Genomic DNA, 24,860 nt, shown 5'->3' with positions numbered 1-24,860 from the left:
AGATCTTGTTCATGTAAAAAAGAGTATTTTACTGTCTTTTAAAAGTGTTATAAGATTTCTTGTGAATTTTTGAATGCTGTACCTTTCCCCCAAACTATATGCCTTGAATTTTGAGAGGAATATACTACATATTGAAGTTGAGATTGATTCTTTAGAGTACCTAAAAATTATAAAGCCATATTTTAATACATGATGGATTGTAAAACCTGGGATTACATTATTACCTGACATAGGATTAGAAAAGAGTGTCATATTGTAACAGCTTCTATACCATTTATTGAGAAATTTTTAGTGGTGAATTTCTTCATGTATTTAGTGTTAACTGGTGGTTAATAATAATTAATGTATAAGAATCTGGGAATCCAGTGACTAAGAAAAGAATGTCATTATTTAAATCAGCCTTATCCTTAGGCAAAGAAAATAATAAGAGAGCAAACATGCTCCATTAAGCACATTCTTGCTTTCTTTCTCCTGCTAGTTGGATCAATAGCTGGCATTACTGTGGGTAAAACATTATAGCTGTCTGATTGTGACAGCTTCACAAGATGCTGTGTGTTAGTGTAGTCTAAAAATTATAGATAACAATCAAAAGTTAAAAAAATGCAGAAAGAGAACACTTTTGAAAGATTTTTATATTTAAATATCAAGAGGGATATTGTATTTTTTCAAACTGACAAATTTATACATACTTCCACTAAGGGGTATAAAAATGAACAGAACATACTGGATAGAGTTTTACAGTATTGTGAGTCAGTTGCTCAAGACCTTGTAGAAAATTGGCATTGTATTTGTCTTTTTTTCAATCCTTGAAGTATTACTGGGAATCCATAATCAGATCAGATGTTTACTCTGTTGGGAAAAGTCTCTGATAACGTTCAGTAGCTACAGTAGTTATGCTATTTAAGTGTGTTTGTGTGTGTGTGTGTGTGTAAACAGAAATAAGTGTCCACCCAGTAACAATTGAAAAAGTGTGGTTAAAAGAAAAAACAAACAAGCAGATATCTGCTTTAAATTTGCTGTTTTATTTGCCTCCAAAAATTGAATTATGTTCAATCAAAAACATCAGTCTTTATTGGTGTCATTCATTGATTTGTGACACTGTTTTTCAGTAAGCTAGGAACAGTTTCCTTTGTGAATATCGACAGCAGAAATGAATGTGGAAGCTAACTTCCTTCTAAACGTCTAATTTAAATTTCATCTGTCAACTAAGAACTCTGTGATACTTTTTCAAAAGAATAAATATGAACAAATGTAAATTAAGTTTGGCACAAAAAACAATAATGGTGGCATTTTGGAAACCCTATTTTGTGTGTTTTGGTGGTAGGTACACCAAAATATTCCTCAAAAACTACTTTAAGCATATTTTTGCTGATTATGGCAAAAATAATAATACCACCTGGCACATATATAATGCCATTTTCAAAAAATATTATTTCCCATACATGATTTTGCAAACTAGTCTGCCTCATTGAGAGATAGTTTTTGCTTTTCTGTATTTTCCTTAATTAGTGATTAAACAGTTTGTGAATATACAATTATGTCTTATGAATTTCTGTGCTTTCTTATTGATGAAATACTTTAGTATGCAATTCAGTAAGATAAGCACTCATTTTCCTAATATTGCTTACTAACGGGGTCTATTAAAATATTGTATATAATATACATTTGTGGGACATTGTAGCATACGAACTTAGATTAGCTTTATTATAATTTATTATGCAATGCAAGCCACTGTTTAAAATGTATTAAAATTCAGAATCCTGACATTTGAAATTTGGATCCTCTTAATATGACAAAGGTTATTCTATGGAGTTTTGTTATCATATGAAATATTAATATTTCACAAAGCAGTTTTGATGAAGTACAATTTGCAGAGCCTGCATATGATAAAGAAATTAAATGCTTACCAAGGGAGTTCAGTAAAAATTAGAGCCCTGCCTGAACATCTGCTAGAAATGTTATTATCCTGTCCTACTGACAGTGGGGCTCCCTTGTTTTTCTAGATTGACAGCTGAATATTGCACTGATTTCTGCAGCAAATATGTTTAGGTGAACTTTGTTTCCTTTTCTTTTGTTTTTGGGGCAATTCAGAAAATGCTTTTGATTTTCATTCTATATATTTTTTTTATGCTTTTGACATTTGTAGATGCCAGATGAGGTCTAATTCACTGTAGCAACGATAGACCATTGACGTACAGTGAAATGCCAGTAGATTTCTCAGTAAACAGAAAAATTATTATTCTTTACTTTTTAGTCTGTATAAAAGCTGTATATGCTTTCTTTAAGGAGGCAAATGATCAGATTTTTGATGGTAAATATAAGAAGATCTGTGCTTTTGCTTTAAATCACATGAAAAATGGCTTTTATTAACTGTATTCTCCATCTTTCCAAGACAACAGTCTTTCCCAGAATATTTCAAAATAACTAAATTGGTTTTTTGATATTTAGGTTTTATAAATATGACAAATTATTTTAAATATAATTATAAAATTAGTTTTTTATGCAAATACATATTAGAGTCAACTTCAAATAAAAAGGAAAGTGGGAAAGAAATCAATCTGACAGAATTGATTAAATCTAAATATCATGAGGAAACAGAGAAACACTCTGTTTAACTGTGCATATTAAAAATTGTTTGGATTATACATAATCTAACCCCTGGACTTCTGTTCATGTTGAATTTGTAGGAAATAGATGAAAACATATTGTTTGTGCTAATCATCTCCATAGATTTTGTTGTCTGACAACTGCATATTAGATATTTCAAATGTATCATATTTAAGTGCAAGTTGCATATTTCTTACAAATAAACTAAAATGCATGTTGCAACTCTAAACCTAATTCAAACCTAAGTAACAGTTCACTTCATTTATAAGTTGTACATACTCATCTGTATGTATATATAATTACCATTCATAATAAAGTTGTGATTGATTTTTAGAATGAAAACAATTTCACATGTTTTGTATTAAGAAGTATCAGATAATTAGGTATATAGCTGAATGTATAATAGATTTTTCTCAATGTAAAATATTAAAAACTACAGACTAAAGTTCCTCATTATTTCGATGAAATTAAGGTGTTAACTGCAGCTGCTTGTATAAAAATTCTCCCCCAAATTGAACCCCTTTTAGAAAAGTCCCACGTGTATATATATATATATATATATATATGTATATATCGATATACATATATATATATGTATATATCGATACATATATATGAGTTTAATAAATATTTGGTGAATAAATGAGTTGAAAAACAAATATTTTATTCAGAAACAGCATATTGAGATTTTTTCCACACCCACATAAACAAACAACGAACAGATACAACAATTGATTGTTCTGTGTATTGATCTCAAAACATAACAGGCCATTTAAATTTTTTTCATATCCTCTGCTGGTTTCTGTATCACACTTATCTATGTCTAAAATTGGAAATGCCCGTGTAATTACTAAATGAAATACAATGTTTTAAGTCTTGGGTTGTTGAATTATCAGTCACTGAAACAAAATTTTTGAGAAAGCAGAATAAGTAGCATACAATTCTAGGAAAAGACATAATTGTCATCTGGCAGAAGTGTTTAAGCTCACGTGTCAGTCGTCCTTATGGAAGAAATTTTATGTATTCTTGAAAGCTAGCAGTGACAAAGAACCTGCTAGATCTTTAAGGCAAAGTGTCTTATCATAAACTGTGTAAAGATTTAGTTCAGAACTATGTTCACTTTATTGATCCCACTTCAGTCTTTCCTTAAGTGCAATTCATGTTCTACATGCAGAAATGCTTTATAAGTCATGATAGAATAAATTAGTAGAGCTTCTTTACTTCAATAACTCGGTGATTTAAAAATATATTTTAGTGTTTTTTTTCCTACCAAATAAATGTACTAGAAAGCAGTTAACAAGTATGAAGAGACAACAGTGTAAGGAAAACAGTTTTTGTATGCGGACTCCCATCTCCACCAAATGCTGCTTCTAAGTCACTTCTGTGGACACGCCGTCTAGTATTGTAGATTGCAATTGTAACAGGTACTCATTCTTTGCGTTAAGGAACATCTGTCAAGTGCTTATAATGTAAAGGGTTTTTTTTTTTTTTTTTTTTTAAAGATTTATTTTATTTTTATTACAAAGCCAGATATACTGAGAGGAGGAGAGATAGAGAGGAAGTGGAGCTGCCGGGATTAGAACCAGCGGCCATATGGGATCAAGGCAAGGACCTTAGCCACTAGGCCACGCTGCCGAGCCCAATGTAAAGGGTTTTGTTGTTGTTGTTATTTATCTGGCTGAATCTTCACATTTTTTGCATAAGAAAAATAATATATGTTTTCTGATTCAGTAGAGCTTAGAACTTTTTCTTTGTTCTGAGTTTTGCTGAACACACTGTGTAAGTCTTCAACAAGTTTATAGAAAAAAATGATGAAAAACATACACTGAAATTAAAAAATGGAACCAAAATAATTTTTCTTTGAATTCTGTTTTTCCATGAAAGTTTTAATATATCATTTTATTTCATTTAGATTTTTTTCTCATCTACAATATCTTATTATACTTGGGAATTAACACTTCAGTGACATTTTCATTATTCTGTTTGGAGATTTCCTTAGTCAAATTCAGCAACACTCTATGTATGTTTTCTACCTTCTGAATTATCATCAGGGTTGTTCTTGCCAACTGTTCTGTCATTCTGTAATGCAGGCTGTCCTTTTTTAGCCTTCAAAATAATTTTAACACCACATCTTAAATCTCTACTAGCAGTTCTTATACCATTCTACCAACCTGCAGTGGAAGCACACTGCTGTTCTTTAATTGTTCATTCTTCGAGCCTCTTCCTATTTCATAGTCTCAAGGTTAGTTTTGTACTTTGTTATGCTAGTTACAGTAACCAGTTTCTGTATCATTCATCTGTTGTTGAATAATCACTTTAAAATGTATTGACTCACAGAAAATTCTGCTCCTGTTTCTGTACTTTTGCCAACAATCAGAGCTCAGTTGGGTTGGATTGCATTTCCTCCGTGTGATATTAGTTGGTCTCGTGAATTTGTAGTCAGTTGATAAAATAAATTAGAAACTGGCTGGTGACTGGCCTTTGATGCCTTCATTTACAAACTTAGGGCATGAGTTGGTATTGCTTTGGCCTTTGTCTCTGTATGGTCCCACCTTTCAAGAGACTACAGGGCTTGTTCACAAGGTGGCAGTGTTAGAAAAAGGCAGAAGGAGAAATTACAGGCTCCCTAGGGATTGAGGCTCAGCATTTATACCATGTAATTGTATTTTACTTATTAAACAAAATCACAGGCTAGTTCCAGAGTGAAAGAACGAGGAAATAGGTGAATCCTTTTAAAGACTTAATTCTGCTATGTCAGGATTTGAACCAAGGTCTAGAAAATAAATCATGGCTTTTCTCATTATATCATACTTTTTGGTCCTTTATCCTTTCTGAACTTGATTACTTTGTACCTAGACTACAGAAATTTTGACTGAGGTTCCACAGTTCAGCTGAAGAGGTTCACTGAGAAATTTTACATCTGCTGCTTCTAGCAGGATGGCACCTATGTTTGTATTCAGATTGCAAGATATAAATTACAAAGAAAAAGATGTGTGAGAGAGAAAGCAAGCACTTTGACTTTTTAAAAAAACTTTATCTTAATGTAAAGGCAACTTTACATAGAGAAGAGACTGCCAGTTAACTTCCCAAATGGCTGTGAAGGCCAGAGCTGAGCCATTTGAAACAGGAGCTTTGTTCATGTTTCCCATGCGGATGTGGTGTCCCAAGGCTTTGGCCATCCTCTACTGCTTTCCCAGACCATTAGCAGGGAGTTGGGCAGGAAGCAGAGCGTCCAGGACGTGAACCAGTGACCACAGGGAATGCCTGTGTTTGCAGGCGAAGGATGAGCCAGCTGAGCCATTGAGCCAGCCCCAAAGTATTGTGAACTCACTGTCATCTGGTGCGAGCTTTCCCATACCGCTTCTCCACAGTTACGTTGGCTGCTTTTTTACTGTTCTCCAAGCAGGCAGTCCCTTTCCTATTTCAGAACCATTTTGCTTATATTTGCAGTGTCTGTAATGCACTGCTCTTAGATATTTATAAGATTGCTGTGTGCTCTTATTCAATTCTCAAATGTTACCATCTAGCAGAAGCCTCTGCTGACTTCAAAACTCAGTTTTCTGTGTCAACCACCCATGTTGTTTTTTCCTTATTGTGCTAAGCACCACATGAAATTATCATTTTTTTTTTCTCATTTATTTTCTGTTTCAGCCACTTGACGCAAGCTCCATAAGAGCAATATTGTCTTTCATGATCACTACTGCTTGCGCAGTGCCAAGGACAATGTCTGGCAGATAGAAGGACTCAATACATGCTTGCTAGATGAATGTATAATTATAGGATTCTAATTTGAACCACAATTCCACATGACAGCTCTTCAGTTACTTGGAGACAGCTCTCATGTCCTATCCATAAGCCTTTTCTTTTGCTTTCTAAATGGTCCTGTTTTCCTTGCCATAATAAGGTTTGCAGACTTTTCACCATGTAGGTTGTCTGTACTCCCATGTGCATTTCAAGAAACTTGTTTCAATCCACATTATCTTAATTGAGAGGAAGTTGTGCCTACATTTGCACAAATTGCACAAATTGCTAGCACCTATCAACCAGAAAAGAACTGAGAAATAACATTGTCAAGACTACAGATGCCAAAAATAATACTTAACCTTGAGAATTTTACAAATATATAATAATAGTTTACAACATATTTAATTCTCTTTGGGACACAAATCAGAACATGACAATTTACTTTTGTAACTCACTTGGAAGGTCTTATTAGAAATTGAAACCTAGATTTTTGAGAAGTTAAACACAATTCATTTATTTTTATTATGAATTTCTACAGTATCTTGGGACAGTGTATGAAATGATAAATGAACAGCAGGCCAGTGCATGGTTTTTCTGCTATAGTTGTAGCTTCAAATTTTGAATGTAATTGAATTCTATTTATCGTGTGATATTAGTCTCTTTATACATAATTGTACATTAACTAAAGAGCTGTAATTATTTAAATAAACTCAATATAAACTTCTCATCTGGGAGACTTTAAACATGCCAAAACCTGAAATGGTTGTTTTGTACTAATAATTTGTTACCTGGCTAGCCTCTTTAATTATTATTTAGATTAATTTTGTTGAAATTCATGAAACTAACTCATCCTCAAATTATAAGGAATGAGTTTATTAAAAAGCTATAGCTTACAAAGCCTTTTGAGACAATTCTTCCAAGTGTTCACTTCAAGACTTATTTAGTAGCCTCTTCTGTGAAACAGCCTTTATCTCTTTAACAACAATGTGTTTACATGTAAACATGGAAGCTAAATCTTGAAAGTTAGGAGGTAATAAAGGTACCATTGTCACTGCCCAAAATTTTAAATTAATTGTGGTTTGTGGTCATGTATGTTTGCCAGTCATTGTTTATTAAAAAGAAAATACAGATTAAAATCAGTTAAAACATATAGTTCTAACATTAAATTTTAAAAAGTATCAATGTTTAAATAGTATTTTTGACCATATACATTATACAAGTTACTTAAAGGCCTTCAAATCATTTTTTACATTTTATTTTAAATTTAGTGAAGTTGACTATGTAGCCGATTAATCAATTTTCCAATATAATTACATCTTCACCTCTTTTCCATTTCAGGCTGTGATTTCACACTTGTTAATTAGTTAATCATTTTGGTAGAGTGGACAAGGTGAGATTCAAATAGACTTTTTACTGATAAAAATTGGTGTGTACGGTTTTGATCTGGGTGAGCTGGTTGAGAAACCTGAAATGTAATGGAAAATACCTGTTATCCAACTCCTTTTTTTTTTTCTTTAAGAAAATGGTGTCAAGGTTAATGGAAAATTCTCCTAATTGTGGCTAATGGAAATTTTGTTAAAGCCCAGTCCTACTGTTTGAGAAATTGATTTTACCCTTACTCTGTCCCACATGTTTCTTCTGTGGATTTTAAATTCAACAAGTTAATACTTCACATTTTTTAAACATATTTTTATAATACCATATTTGGTTGAAATTAACATGAACTAAATCCCGTGATATTTACTTTGCCTTTATATTTTCTTTCTTTGTTTTGTTTATGAGTCTTGTTATTACTATATTAACATATTTTTTGTGTTAAAAATTTTTAAATATAAAGCAGCTATATTACAGTTAAAAAGCAGTTATATTACAGTTACATTTTTGATTGAAGATATACCTATGTTGGATATTTTGTTGTGAGACTTATTCAGTGTTCATAAAATCGCAGTTCTTACCCATGTTTTTTTAAGAGGGCAGGTAATGGGCTTCATATTCAGTGTAGAGAGAGGATCAGGTGTCGTTGACTTAAGGAAATTACTGGCATTTTAGATAAGAGTCCAAGTAATGTTTCCTTTTATACATCAAGAACCCTTTTAATTTTATTTATTTACTTATTTATTTATTGTGTGTCTGTGTGTCTGAGAGAAAGAGACAGAGAGAGAAAGCATGGGAGCACTCTAATTCGCTGGTTCACTCTTCAAATGCCTAGTCACAGCTGCAGCTGTGCTGAGAGCTGAGGGTGAAGCTTAGGGCAGAAGGTCAAACCAAGTTTCTCATATGAGTTGCTGCCTCCCAGACTCTGCATTAAAAAGGAGCTGGAGTCAGGAGTTGGCGGCAAGTATGGAACACAATCCATATTGCATAAGGAGGGACCTGTTAACCACCATGCAAAATGCTTGTGCTCACTTACCTTTTCACACTCCCCTTTGCATCTGCTTCTTAAAGCCACTGCCTTTTCATTCTGATATGTTTAATCATTTGCATGTTTTCTGAAAAACCTCATGTTTGAAATAGTTTCTCAGACGAAATTCACTCTCTATTAAAGTTAAAATTTATCTAACAATGCCATAGATACTTTTTAAAAATATAAAGAATACACTTATGTGCTATGAGAACTCATACTAATTTCCTTTACCTTAGTTTACTCTTTAAAAAAAAAAGATTTATTTATTAAAAATTGCAACATCGGAGAGAAAATGTCTTCCATCAGGTAATTCATCCCTGAATGGCCTTTTCAGCCAGGTCTTTTCAGTCAAATTAAGAAGGCATGAACTTCTCCAAAGTCTCCCACATTTGCCGTAGGACCCAAGTACTCTGCTCATTTGTTGCTGCCTGCCCAGTAGCAGAGTAGCCAGGACTTGAATTTTGGCAACCTGTTACGGGATGCTGTCATCCGAATGGCTTATTAACTCACTGAGCTACAATGATGCCCCCTACATACATTATCTTTATGTCACTGACCGTAACACATAACACATGTGTTTCTGAGTGTTAAGAAAACTTCAGGTGTGCTTCAAATAGCATGTACTTCAGTTACCACAGGATAACCAAATGCTGACATATCAGGAATCCCTAATGTATTGCCTAATACATAGCGTTTCTCAATAATGTTTAAATGAAATAGAACTTCACATTTGAACTTTGCCTTTAGACTACGCCAAAGGGATGCATGTGGACACTGTGGTCATGGGAGTGCCTGCATGTTTAAGACTTTGCATAAAATGTCATATAAAATGTATGAGTAACCGAGGATACAATAGGAGAGTGTTGTTAGACTAGCAGTGTAACTGTTATTATAGAAACAACAGGAGAGCTGAAAAAGATTTAAGCAGAGGAACAACATAATTCAATTGGCAAGTCCCTGTTGAGCACAATATAACCTCCACTAACCATTTCAGTAGTAATTTTCTGTTTCTTTCCTCATGCATACTTTCTTTTCTGATTAACCCAGTTTAATTGCAAGTTTTATGTTTGCATAATTTAAACCTTTAATCTTACCATTATTCACTCATAAGAAGATCCTTTTTTTTTTGCTTTGCACATCGTAAATGTCAGTTGTCATAAATACTGTCTATGGAAGTATTACCAAGTGGTTAGATTCATATGAGATTTTATATAATTGTACTTCACATAAGACACAATACATTCTTTAAATAAGCTTGTTTCTTAAGTATTGTGAATGAACAAGTCAGCAAGTACCTTTCGACTTAATTCCCTTTTCCAATCAGCAACTGCAATTCATTGTTCAGAAATATTATGAATATTAAACTGGTAAAAGGTGCTATCTCATAAAGAATTATATTTACTTTTTTAGGCATTTTAAAGCAATTAGATTCTTCCTTAGGAAATGTAATTTTTTTACTACCTCTTTTCTCTCAGATACTTTAAATCATGTACCAAAAATAATTTCCATTGCTTGGGAAGTTTCCCCTTTAGCTCTTTTAAAAAAAAAAAAAAAACAACACTTTTTTATTAGAAAGTCAGGTATACAGAGAGGAGAAGAGACAGAGAGGAAAATTTTCCATCCCATTAATCACTCCTTAAGCGGCTGCACGGATGGAGCTGGGCTGATCCGAAGCCAAGAGCCAGGAGCTTCCTCCAGGTCTCCCATTCAGGTGCAGAGTCCCCAGGCATTGGGCTATTGACTGCTTTCCCAGGCCACAAGCAAGGAGCTGAATGGGAAGTGGGTCTGTCGGGATTAGAACTGGCGCCCACATAGGATCTTGGCACGTGCAAGGCAAGGACTTTAGCTGCTAGGCTACAGAGCTGGGCCTCTTCAGCTCTTTTGAATTTTGAGGCATAACTCATTCACAGTACACAGGCTCCAGAAACCTATTCAGTTGTCTAGCTGCTGTCTGGTGAACACTGTTTGCCTTTCCAGGATCCATTATTTAACACAGCTTCCGTCACTTCTCAGTAATCTTTTAAAAATGCCTTAACCAATTCACAGGAAAGTCTTAACTTCCCTTTGCTCTAACAGTTCCTAGGAATGCAGATTGAGTGCCACACCATTGCTTCCCTTTTAACTTACCCTTTAGCAGCAGAAGATTCACATTTCACTCTTGAGAACAAAGAGTACTTGAACTATTTCATGGAAAATTGAAATCAATATAGGTTGATTTGGTTGTAAAAATGTTTGAAACATGTGAATAGTTGTACATACAATCACAAAAAAGATATGTGTTTTCCCTGAACTTTGTAAGACCCTTGTTTATCAGGCAAAGTAGATTGGAGCGCACTGGGCACCCCTCTGAACCATAGCATACAGGACCTGGCACGGTAGCCTAGAGGCTAAAGTCCTTGCTTTGCACTCGCCTGTTTCCCATATAGGCACTGGTTCTAATTCCTGCAGCCCTGCTTCCCAAATGGGAAAGCAGTCAAGGACGGCCCAAAGATTAGGGACTCTGCACCCGCATGGGAGACCCGGAGGAAACTCCTGGCTCCTGGCTTCAGATCAGCTCAGCTCCAGCCATTGTGGCCACTTGGGGAGCGAATCATCCAGGTGGGGTGGATCTTCCTGTCTCTCTTCCTTTCTCTATATTTCACTTTCCAATTAAAAAATTAATAAATCTTTAAAAATGTATATATAGCGAACACATATGAACTGTCCTGACTTCTCTTTTTACCCCTCGGTTGCAACTGTGTATGGTATGGCACCTGGAAATGATAATAGGACTGAGAACATACCACGCTCCATACAATGCATTTCATAGTTTCCCTTCCTTGAAGTACTTGTATACTTTTGGAGTGCAGAGTATGGAAGTTTCCTAAGCAGATTTTTATCGTACCTTGGCGTTTCTGTAAAAAGGAAATTTGTTTTTATAATTTATTTCAATGCCTCACAAGGTTTTGGCCAGTTTACATTTTAATATTCCTTTAATATCATTAATCATTTTAAACTACTGACATTAGTTACATACATACACATTTGAAAAAAATCTTACATTTAATAAATTCTGTTATTCTAAATTTGATTTGCTGTTGTTTTTAGTTATCATGACTTTTATGTACAACAGCAGTTTTTTGTTCAGTCTATCTTTTTTCTAAAAAAAAGTTACCAATATGAGATGAAACATAGATGGTTATTATTAGTAAAATTTAGTGGATGGAGGCAAGAAAGGCTGGCAGAGCTATGTGGCTCAAAGTGGTCCCAAGTGAAAGAGCAAAGAAAAGAAGGTGAATGGGCATTGTTCAAGGAGGCATACAGTGCTGTGGGTGAATCTTGGTCTCTCAGCAATGGTCCTGCTTGGTGTCTTAGTCATTGATGAGCCATGGGAAGGAAGCAGAGTAGTGAATCAAGTGCTGTGATGAATTTCACTGCACAACAACCAGATTTCTTGCTCAATTACACTCTCAGTAGTTGGATTGTCTATGATACTCAACATAAGATAGCCAGCCTTTTAGTATGTGATCACTAAATGAGGAGTAAGTCAGCATTGGTATGCTAATTTGAATCTTACTGTAGTTTGGATATTATGTGAAGTGCCCAGAAAAGCCCGATTACCATCTGTATATATGGGGCCTTTGAGAAATGAAAAAGAAACGTGATAGTAGTTAGAGAAACTGCCCCAGTGATCCAGTCATGATAACTGTCAATGTATTATCAGTACTCCAAGCCACCTTGGAATTCTACTAGCATGAATTCATTGCCAAATTCTACATCAAAATGCCAAAAGTCTTGAGCTTAAATTAGCTGTTCCTCTGGTGTAGTTCGTTTCTTTTAAGCAGGGCTACACATTAGCAAGAATCTGAAGTGAAACTCAAATCCAGGAACTCTAATATGAAATGACCATGTTCGAACCTGTAACGTGCAAGGCCAAACTCTTGCACTGAACAGTGATAGTTGTATAATCATCTAATGATCCATAGTCATTAATGATTATAAAACATTAATAGGTAATAATTTTAAAATCATCTCTCTTCATCACTGCTACCACCTGTATCAAAGCCTGCTGTGGCTCACTGAATACTGTATCAGACTCCTAGTACAGTCTTCTTGTCCAGTACGGAATCTTACAACCTGTCGAATTATGCCCTGCCTACCCCAACACATTCCAGTGGATTCGCGAGGCCCTTAAAATAAAATCTCTTGTGTAGATGATTTGCTATAGAGGTCCTTTCTTTCTCTTGACCTCATCACCTCACTTCTACTACAACCTTATACCAGTTAAGCCGCAGCCATAAAGGACTTCTTTAGACAGCCAGATTAAGCCCTTTCTCTCTTTTCCTTGCCTGGAATTTTCACCAGTTGACATCCAAAACAGGAAAAAGAAAATTGCTGCTATTGCTAAAGTTTATACAAGAATCACTCAGTTGTCATACGTAGTATATTTAGTAAAGCCTATGAGATATTAGAAACTGATGTTTCACTGGTAGAACTATGAATAATTGATCAACTATTCTTCCATTCTGTTCTGTCCATTTAAAAAAGATTGAATGACATTTAAATCATTGAATAAAATTCATCTTATTTAATTTTTTTAGGAGAAGGGATCTTTCTTGTTTTCCTTCAAACTGTTAGAATAGCATCAGAACGTGGAAAGGGTATTACAGGGTGTCAGAAAGTTGGCTGAGGATGTTACAAAACATCCACATGCACTCAGAGAAAAACATGTTTAGCAGTGCTTTTCCTGTTAAAAATTGTAAGTTTTAACATAAATGTAAATATGCCAAATTGTGATTCCTGTCTTTTAACCTCTTCATAGTCTGCAAATGCTTGCCTTTGCAAGAGCACCTTCCATTACTGCCTGTGGAGTCTGTGTCTGTCACTGCTATGTTTAATGGGATTTTGTGGGAGTAGCTCTCCTGAACAGGGATGAGAAAATGCAGTGAAATCACTACAGGAATAATAAGTATGGGACATAATTTACAGTAAATGCAACGTATAGTGTTTTACACTAAAACATGAATAGAACTATTAAAAAGTTGGCTCTATGGCCATTTTTTGGAGGAGGTTCTAGGGTATCTGTACTACTGAAAGTTCGTTTTGAAGTAAAAGACACGTTTATAAACAGTTCAATAATTGGACAGACTCCATATTGATTTTTTTCCTTTGTTATATAATATTACCCACTTTTCCATCCAGAGGCATGCCACACAGGGTGTGAGTGTTAGAAGCGTGGTCGCTGTTGTGTGTTGGAATGCTGGAATGCACAGAGACGGAAGGGCTGTCACAGCACTCAATAAGATCTGAGAGGTGTTGACTAATTGCCTGCTAATTACACAGTAAATTGTCTAATTAAGCTGATGGTTAATTAGGGTACGCTTGCACAGCAGTCTTGTGGAATTTGTGTCTGATGTCTGGGAAGCAGCTTGTATAATTGGCAAACTGGTAAGGACTGGCAGAGAACATGACTGGAAAGCTCCCTGCCAGTGGATGACAGAATACAGGTTTAGTGGAAACAAAAGGGTTGTCATTTTTATACTGAAGGTTTTGTTTCAGTTCTGCAGCTATTCTACAGTGAGCAATTGAGAAATACATCTGAAGCCTAAATTATGTAAGTAAAAGAAGGCTTAAAATGTACATCACAGTGTTAAAATAGGCTGCTTGCCTGTCACGTATTGCCTCTGATACACTATCTCACATGATATTAATCTGCATATTGTGTGTTTCTGCAGTTCCTCCTTTTAACATATGTTATTTGGCATTCAAATGCAAAACATAGGACACTCCCACATATCTAAGGAAAAAATGCCTTATCGGAAAATATGAGAAGATAACAAATCTGCCTGATAAAAGACACTTGAAATAAGAATTTCTAAATTTATTACTTAATGATCAATTTCTGTATCACTGTGAGCCATAAGATATTAGATACAATACAGATAGCAATTTGGGCAATATTTTAAATGAATAAAAATTATGTTTATAATGAAAATTTAATTTTCACCACTTATGCAATTTTATCATGCAATTGACATTTGCTTACAAATGTAAGAAAATAATATATGTAATTAAATACATTTCACTTTAAGGTAAATTAGAGTAATATTGGATAAACTAGCTGTAACAATGATGCATTTAAAAATATCAAACCTATAAGTTATTTTTGTTACTGTTTTAGTTGAGGAAGCTTAACTTTTATTTCAAAAAGTCATGTGTGGTTGAAATACAAGGAAGAGGAGTTGTGCTGTAATTAAATCAGCCACCAAGGAATGTGCGTCCTTTTGAGATGAAGTTAGATACACATACAGTGCACCTTCATACGATCCCTCATGGAAATGATTGCTTCCACCGCTACTTGCACACATCGTTTCAGATTCTACCATATTTTGAGGACTTATAAATAAAATTTGGAATAAAATATTATGTGTTAGTTGAAATAAAAAGTCACAAGGACACAGTGAATTCTGAAAACAGGAAAAATGTTTAGGCATCTCACAGCCAATAAGAAAGCCTTAATTAAATTGCAGAACAAAATATGTTGATTTCTTATCAGATGAAGTGTGTGTCTTCATGTAATTAGATATGTGTACATCATTTTTTGCAGTTCCCAGGATTTGCAAAAAGTGTTTAACACTGAGAGAGAAATGAGGGCACATCACGTGCTCTCTACAATGTCTTTGAATTAACGTTACTCTTAGACATGCATTCATGGCCATGAAAATATTTGCTGTTGAAGCAAATGATATTTTTCAGCTTTTATATGATACAAGCATAAAAATAGACAAAATAAAAGTTATTTTAAAAATATAGAAGTTTGTAGTCATTCCATATGAAGTCCTAAGTGATATAGTCTTGAAGATTTTATAAAGAAATTATGCAAGATAGGAGAAAAATGGATTTAACAGAAAGAATATAAGGCTAAATATTGAAATTACTTATTTGCACATATATCTCCTGAGGGAACAAAATCAAATAGAGGTCATTATTGCAATCTGTATTTATTTTGATCCACTCAATTTTTCATTTTCATTCTTATTTACTGTAAGTGATATATTTGCAAAAAAGAAGTATCTAGTAGCTCCGTCTACTGTGGCAATTAGAGTTTAAAGAACTTTTAAAAAATATAACTCTTAAGAAAAATCACTCCTTTGTGGGGCACTATATCTGAGTGTCTGCTACAAATAATTTTAGTAATGTTTTTCTTTAAAGTCTGGATAGCTTCCATTAATATATTGCTTGCAGCAATGGATTCTTTTTATCGTTAGTATATCTACTCGCCTGCTGATAACATTTACAAAATGTTTTTATTGGGAAGGCAGATTTATAGAGATAAGGAGATTCAGAGAGAAAGTTCTTCTGTTTGCTGGCTCACTTCCAAAGTGGCCTCAGTGGCTAAAAGTAAGCTGATGCAAAGCCAGAAGCCAGAAGGGTCTTCCGGGTCTCCCAGACAGGTGCAGGATCCCAAGACTTTGGGCTATCCTCTACTGATTTCACAGGCCATAAGCTGGGTGCTAGACAGGAAGTGGAGCAATTGAGACAGGAACTGGCCCCCATTTTAGTATCTCAGTACTTGCAGGTGGAGGACAGGCCTATTGAGCCACCATCCCTGCCCGTATTTGGTGCTAACTTAATTTTAAACATAAAGGCTTTTAAACACTTTAATCATAAAGTAAGCATTAGATACAATGTGTGTAACTGTGTAGAAATGTGTGTATTTAATTATCTTAGATCAAGTAGCACAGGCAGTGGAGGTAAGAAAGTCTTACCTTAGCTCTAGCCATAGTCCATGTGCTTACACTACAGGTGATGAGAATTAGTCTGGCATTACTTAATTGATCCATTCATGTTTCTTTGGGTAGTGATACGGGGCTTTCTAATCATACATTTGGCATCTTTATGCCTTTTTTCTATTTCTAGCACTTTCTGCATTCTGTAGTTCTTTGGTTCATTTTTGTCAATATTGTATGCATTACATTAAGGCACAGTCTTGGATCTTGGGGAATCTAAAACCCGGAGGTTAGCTGCAGAGTATTCAGCTCGCATGTTTTGTGAAACCTACTATGAGAGAGGTAGAAACAAGGAGGTTTAAAAAAATCCAAAGGAAGCACCAGGCAAAGCTGAAGGCCCGGGGGTGTTCCTGGAGAAAATACACTCAAGTGTGATTCTGACTCCTGCCTGACAGAGGAGCAGGGAGTGCATTCGGATGAGCACACAGTGTTAAGACATGAATTTGGAATGGAATTTGGAATGTGTAAAATTGTATACTTATGTTCAGTTTCAGCTCCATAATGATGCAACTCACACTGTCTGTTTATGAATCCAAATAGACTTACTTTAGCTGACATTTTTAGGAGTTCCATGGTAGGATGTCTAGGTCGGCTCAGTTCTGGTTAAGGCCCATGTTGGATGTTACATGACAGATAGCATTGTTTGTTCCTATCGCAGATTAAGAACTGCTTCATGTTGCCAGTGATGTAAAGATTTTCTGCTAGTCCACTGCTATTCCTCACCTACCAGTAGCACCACCTGGTATAGAAGCCTCCAATGCCATGGACCCATGGGGATCAGTAAAACCATGACATTTAGCACCTGCCCTCCAGGGCATCTCCTTCTCCTCACAATGTAAAATGCATTCACTCCATCCCAACAGTCATGTCCTGTATCTCTCAAAAGATACCATCCATAAATGTCATCTGTGATTCAAGATGAACCATTTAGTCTGTGAACCCTGTAAAATAAACAATCAGATCACATACTTCCAAGATAAAATATCAGGAAAGGAAAAAATAAACATCCATGTTCTTTTTTTGAGATTTATTTATTTTTACTGGAAAGGCAGATCTACAGAAAGAAGGAGAAACAGAAAGAAAGATCTTAAATTTGCTGGTTTATTCCCCAAGTGGCCACCACAGCCAGAACTGAGCTGATCCAAAGCCAGGAGTTGGGAGCCTCCTCTGGGCTTCCCATATGGATGCAGGACCACAAGGCTTTGGGCCATTCTCTACTGTTCTGCAATGCCACAAGCTGGCAATTGGATGGGAAGTGGAGCATTTGAGACATTAACTGGCACCCATAAGGGATCCTGACACTTGCAAGGAAAGGATTAGCCAATGGAGCCATTTTGCTGAGCCCAACATCCCTATTCTATAAAAGAGAAATAGGTTAGTAGAAAGGGGTAATATGCCTAAAATAAGGTAGAAGTCTAGAGGTTAAACATAAAAATCTTACATCTGCAACTATCAAGGGGTGCATTATGGAAGAGGGTAGCTCCCCTAGAGTTTTGGACAGACTTATTCCAGTAACTTTACTACTCAGGGATGATTAGTTTTGAACACGCTACCTGCAGCTTTTCCAATTGTATGTTCCATGTTGCTGGTGCCTCCACTTTCCTGAGGTCTCCACTTTGGTGTCTTTCTCATAGTTTCACAAGGCATTGCCCCATAGTGGGCTTTCTACAGGAACTGCAATCTTAGAGGTCAACACTCCTTGGCCTTCAAGGCCTGTCCCTGGAATCTGTGGAAGCTACTACGATCCCATAACTTCTACATTCTGCCAACCTGCAAAACTTTTCAGCATTGTTTGTCACCATCATGGGCTATTCTTGGGTCCGCTTGAACTGTGGCTGCTTTGGCAATAGAAAAGGTGCCAATAAGACAGAAGTTTGAGTTGATCATGGGCATGAAAGGCACATTAGGAATTGAAAGATTTCTCTAAGGGGTTCTAAAGCAAGTGTATACTTTCAAGCTTCTGGACCTGTGATAGGAAGAACAGCTGAAGAGTTCTAAAATTCATTTAGACCCTTCATAGTTATCCTAATTTAAAGCTCCTAACTTTTTTGTTTCAATTTTCCTAATGTTTACTTTTTATTTACTTATTTGAGAGAGAGAAGGGGTGGGGAGGGGAGAGAGAGAAAGGAAGCAATGTGAAATCTGATATACTGTATCCATTGGTCCGCTTTCCGAAAGTCTGTACCAAGAGCAAGGTTTGCCATGAGTCTTCTGCATGAGTTCTAGAGCCCATATCATTTGAGCCTCTATCCTTACTTATCTCCTTATCAAACTGTTGCTTAGTGGTTGCACAGTGTTTAGTAGCACTCGAATGTTCCACATCTTTCTGATTAAAATAATCTTTCTTCTGATCCTCACTATGCAGCTGACTAAAAATGGCCAATAATATCTGTATTTCAAAATGCTATGTTGTTTTGCAGTATCCTCCACTGAAATAAATTAATCCACTCTTCTTTTTTTATTTTGTTTTAGTCCAAGGGGTAGAGAGATAAAGGCAGACACAGTAAAGCCTAGCCCCAATTGTCAAATTTATTTCCAAATACCGTTAGCAGCCAAGATTGATGTGGAAATGAATCTGGGAACACAGAACTCAATCCAGGTCTCCCACATGGGTAGCAGGAATCCAACCACTTGAACCATCACCTGCTACCATGCATAAGAGAAAGTTAGGAAGCAGAGACATTGAATGAATGTAAATACTTTAATCTGAGACAGAAGAGTTGAAAATAGGTTCTTTAGAATTATGATAAATGCCCACCACCATCCCATCATTCTATTATTATTATTATTATTATTATTATTATTTTCTTTTTTTAAAGATTTATTTATTTTATTACAGCCAGATATACACAGAGGAGGAGAGACAGAGAGGAAGATCTTCCGTCCAATGATTCACTCCCCAAGTGAGCCACAACGGGCCGATGCGCACCAATCCGAAGCCGGGAACCTGGAACCTCTTCCGGGTCTCCCACGCGGGTGCAGTGTCCCAAAGCATTGGGCCGTCCTCAACTGCTTTTCCAGGCCACAAGCAGGGAGCTGGATGGGAAGTGGGACTAAGGGGATTAGAACCGGCGCCCATATGTGATTCCGGGGCTTTCAAGGCGAGGACTTTAGCCGCTAGGCCATGCTGCCGGGCCCTATTATTATTATTTTCATGATATAGTTCCATAAGCATAGGGATTCTCCGATTCCCCTCCTACCCCCCATACTGTTATAATATGTTCTCCCCTCTATTATTATAATAATGTAGTCATTCAGCAATGGTCACAAGTTCAGTGTTCTGCTATTTAGTGTGTCATGGCACTGTAGGTATAAACAATGGTAGGTTGTCTAATATCCTGTTGTCAAGGTACACTTAACTCTCTTCATTGACAGTTCTCTTTTTATACAGGAGTAGAGATGCATGCTGCAATGTATCTAGCCCATCATTCTTAATTCCATTGTTTCAAAGTCTCAGGATATAAACACAAGACGGCACTCATTGCCATTGGTGGAAGAAAGATGGCCTTTATTCATATATACAATGAAATCCTCATTTAAATTTGCAATCTTTTCAGAATGGGCTTCACTGTCTATATTTTTGTCAACATTCTGCTCTTCTTCCAAGCCTCAAAAAAATCACCCTTAATGATATATTAGCAGCATTATAGATATTTTCTAGCCTGCTCTTCCAAATATTTCCTGCATCTACTAGAAAACCTATTCAAAAGTTACTTAAACATTTCAAAAGCTATATTTAAAGCAATGTTCCCATTCCATGCTGCCAGTTTTCTGTGATAACAGAAGTAGCTGATGCAAGCTATTTATGAAGAAATAACAGTTTAGCTCATGTTTTTGTACATCAAAGGACTTGGTCCCACCATTGATTCAGTTCTGGTGTGTACCGCATGGTGAAGATTAAATGTCCATGGTTGAAATGAATGTTGAGCAAGCAGTTATATCTGAATTCAAGAGGCAAAGATTACCAGATGTGTCAGTCTTCTACTTAAAAAAAGAATTCTCTCTGATGAGAACTGCCAAAGGGTCCTGCCAGAAGCACATTATATCCCCAGTGATCCAAGGACCACTCATTAGATCCTCTTAAATGTTCCATCATTTCCCAATGATGTCACCCTAGAAAGCAAACCTAAACCCTTGTGTACACCCAAACAATATCCAGAGAATGAAAGTATTTAGAAAATAGCCAAAGAGTGAGAGATGATCAGTATGTTCATTGTAAAGGTGATTTATGATGAGCCACTTTCTTTTATCCTCTGTTTGGATGCTGATGATTAAGGGAAGGAATATTGTAAGGCCCTAATCTGCAGATTCTAAAGTGTAATGCAGCGGGTAAGAAATTATATCAACCCAACGTTATACCTAGAATATGATTAATCTATTTGAAATTTATAAAGGGCACTAGAATAGCAGTCTTTGTGATTGTGTAAGACTAGATATGAGGAAAAAGAAGTTGAAGGTTCTGATATCACTAAATGGGGATGTTTATTCTTCTATTGCAATCAAAGTGAATTTAAGATGAGAGAAATATGGGTACTGTGTTTTTTTGTATTCAGACAAGCAGGACTTCTCAATATCAAAAGGAAATTGTCAATAGGTACTTTTTGTTCTCCAACTTTAATTAGTTCAAATATTTGGAAAGAAAAGGTCACCCTAATAGAGCAAGTGCAGTTATTAAAACTGAACTGGAAATGTTAATTTTCCAGATGAGATACAGGTACTAATGTAGAGTTCTGAAATTTGAACTCAATTAAATTATTCTAAAATTAGACCCAAAACTAACATCTAAGGAGGAAAAGTTAAATAACAGAACAGGATGTTAAATCAATATGATTAATTAGCTTGGTATAAATAACTTGCATATTGCTATGTGTATCTGTAAACCATTTATCATGGAACCAGCTGTAAAAGAAAATCTTAATAATACTGATAACGATGTGTTTCATCGTCCACCCAGCAGAGGTGCGGTGACAAATTGTTAACAAACTGTCTCACAACATTTAACAGTTTCAAATATTAATGTAATGAAAAATATAATAAATAATAATAACATCAACAATGGGACAAAACGTTTTGATGCGGTTCAGAAAGGGAATGTTATCAAAATGTTCAGGTCATATATAAATAATATACCAAACAGAACCATTTATCCTTTGAAGTTCATGTTTACTTCTTGATGTTTAACTTTCAGTGAAATGAAGAGGAAGCACAATGTCAAGAGAGCATTTTCTCTGGCTTCCTTCCCAGTCTTTTTCCTTCACCTCTTCTCCCCAACTTCATTATCCCTTTTTTAAATGGAGCACTCCCGTTTTCTTAGAATTGCTTACCAAATATGCATTTCTCATTCCCATAGTGAATATCATTGTTGATATCTCTTTTGTCATCACTTAGGACATTTCAGAACCCCCTCAAAAAAGTCTTGTTTTCACAATATCTTGTGACAGAAATAATATACTTCTTATTAACCAGGTGTACATCGCCCATAAGAGTATTTGGACATCTCTCTCCTATTTAACAGAAAAAGTTTGTATTCCTCAAGAGTGTCTGAACAATGTTGTCCTCTCAGCTTTCTCTTAGCCATACTTTACAAAACATAAAGCTCTATATAAAAAGACTGAGATTTTTTAAAAATACAACTACACTCTTGTAGCCATCTTGCACACATTCCATGTGTTTGGCTTATTGTTCAGCCCACTTAATGTGCAGATCAATCACTACGTGGGCCTGAGGTCCCTTCACAGTGATCAAATATGGCCTTGCTCACCTGCCTGCATGAGGGATGTTCCCATCTGAAGAACCCTACACAAGTCTTTGGGCCCTGAAAACCCACCTGGGAGACCTGTAAAAATTTCCTGGCTGCCAACCTCAGACTTGCTCAGCTCTAGCCAGTGTGACCATTTGGGGAGTGAATCAGCAGTAATAGAAACAAAATTCTCTCTGTGTGTGTTTGTGTATGTATGGGTATCTAACTACATACATACATACATACATATATATGTATATACACACACATATATATACTTGAATATATTCAAGTAGTCTTTTGAGTACTGCAACTACATGTTTTAATGAAAAGAAGACAAGATTACAAGGGGATTGCAAACCAACCTGCCAATAATCTACTGTATAGCCTTATAACATGGAGTGGGTTAGCAAGCCAGGTATTAGCTTCTCTGTGCTCTACTATGATGCATTTAAATTCAAATATTTCTGTATTTCTTTAGAGATTTTTGTGTACAAGATCCATCTCCCTCTAAAAAACTATCATTTGATGTATATTGTGGATATATTATTTGCCAGGCTTTCTGCAAACTGCATAATTTATGATTTCTATGTTACGTCCAGCAATTCACCTTGGTAAATGTCTAAATCTCCACTGCATGTGTAACTGAGGCTGTCATTCCTGAGACCCCTGTTCTGTGTGTTCCCTTTAATCATAGCTCAGTGCCTTAAGACATCAGGTGTTCATCACATGCTGTTCCTCATATTAGGAGATTTGTCCTTTCAGATAGAAGCCTACTGGGCTTTATCATATAATATAAAGCAATCGATAATTGTTTTATGCTATTATTTTGCTTCCAGTAAAATTTAGATTGCAATATATCTTTACAAAAGAAATTAAAAATTGGTTAAGATATCTACTGTGCACTTATTGTTAACTCTGTTATAAGATCAACTTCCTCCCTAAAGAGTCCCACAGTTCATAGGATCATGAGTGACTATTCATTGTTAATCGTTCTTATGTTGGATTTATTTCCTGATCTTCTGCAAGTGTTGTACATCCCATGAATCACTTTTTTTCAGTTTTGAGACAAAAATTATTTTCCCCTGCATTCCCTGGGTTTATCAGTAAGGTCAAGTGTTAGGTAGAGCAGATACAAAGCCAGGACCCCTACAGGAAAAGAAATGACCCTCATCTTCCACCTTCAATTCTTAAATCTTTAAACACTACAAATAAAAATCAGAGGGCATGAAAAAGTTTCTTCTCAATTGAACTCCTCTGGCCCCTGGGTTTCCATGGCTTCCTTCCTTGGTTATATTTTAGTACTAAGGCAAGAAAATCAAAATTGTTAGTATAGGGGAATTATCATCTGTGCAGTATTTGAAAGGTGTCCCAACATTATGGATTACACTGAAATAATGTAGCCTACTTGGCCTTACATTCTATTTTCATATTTACTATAAAACATCTTGCTACAGCATATTCCTTAACTTCCTATAGAGAAAGATGCAATGTAGAAGAAAAGTACATTTTTTAGAAACAGTGAAATGAAAGTTGTTGATTTTAAAAGAAATTTTGTCACAGATGAGTGAGGGAGCAAGATCAAACCAGCAAGTCTAGCAAATCCAAGATTTCATTCATGCATCTCTTTTGCTTAGTGCTTTCCCCTTCGGTATCATTAGCATTTTCATTTCAAAAAATGACAGTCTGCAGTGGAAGCAGTAAAAATGTTCAACCTGTGGTTTAAATTATTGATTTTTTAGAATATTGAAGCAGTATTTCAGATGGATTTTGTTAGAGATACTTCTGGTTGGGGGTTTCAAAGGTAATTTGATATCCAAAAGCCTGTATAGTTCAGAGTTTTGATTCTTTGGATTTCTTTAGACTCTGGTTGATTGGATAAAATGTTTATTATCTTTATCTTCAGGATTATAAGTAGCAGATCATTGCTACTTGGACATGAAACATGTATTTGCAAATGCTCTTCATGATTTATGGCACAAGCTCAGATCATGATCAACCAACAAAATAAATCATCATTTGGAAACAAATGCTGATTTTTAAATGAAGGAAAATATTCTATGATTTACATTCATGGGAAGCCAGTGGTGCAATTGATCGCTAGTGCATTGTGCATAATAAAGTATGCAAGGTATGATTCTCTAAGAAAAAAATCTAATGAAGCTTCTCAAATTGTGTTATGCTAATAGGGAGTAGAGTATGGCCACAGAGGTTTTCCTTAAAGTCTTTTAAAATCTCTCAGCACAGTCAACACTTGCATATGAACAGAAAATGTTTTGACAAGGAGCTGGGTTACTGACTGCTGGGTGTATGTTGTGCAGGTAGCTTGCTATTCCCAGCATGTTTCTACTCACAGAAAAAAGGTACTTAAAAATTACATCATATCAAAATGGCTTGATCTGCAATCATTCTACATTGCATCTCTGTTGAAATCAATGAGGACTTGGAGTGCAAATTTATGACTGTACTGAGCTTAATATGTGGAGAGTTGCATCATATTTTGCAATGTCAAGAATCACACAGAAAGGGGATGAAACATTTGAAATAATACCTAATATCCTCCCTTGACAAGTGGAAATGAATTAAAAATACAGTA

General features: G+C 35.6%; 1 protein-coding gene across 1 annotated transcript in view; it reads left to right on the top strand.

The window, feature by feature from the left end:
• The window catches only part of DPYD (dihydropyrimidine dehydrogenase), an 873,733-nt gene that overhangs the window by 433,759 nt on the left and 415,114 nt on the right, over positions 1–24,860 (top strand). The window lies entirely within an intron of this gene.

Source organism: Ochotona princeps, chromosome 2, assembly GCF_030435755.1.
Source record: "Ochotona princeps isolate mOchPri1 chromosome 2, mOchPri1.hap1, whole genome shotgun sequence".
In the NCBI taxonomy this organism is placed as follows: Eukaryota; Metazoa; Chordata; class Mammalia; order Lagomorpha; family Ochotonidae; genus Ochotona; species Ochotona princeps.
This window is presented reverse-complemented; position numbering and strand designations above follow the sequence as displayed.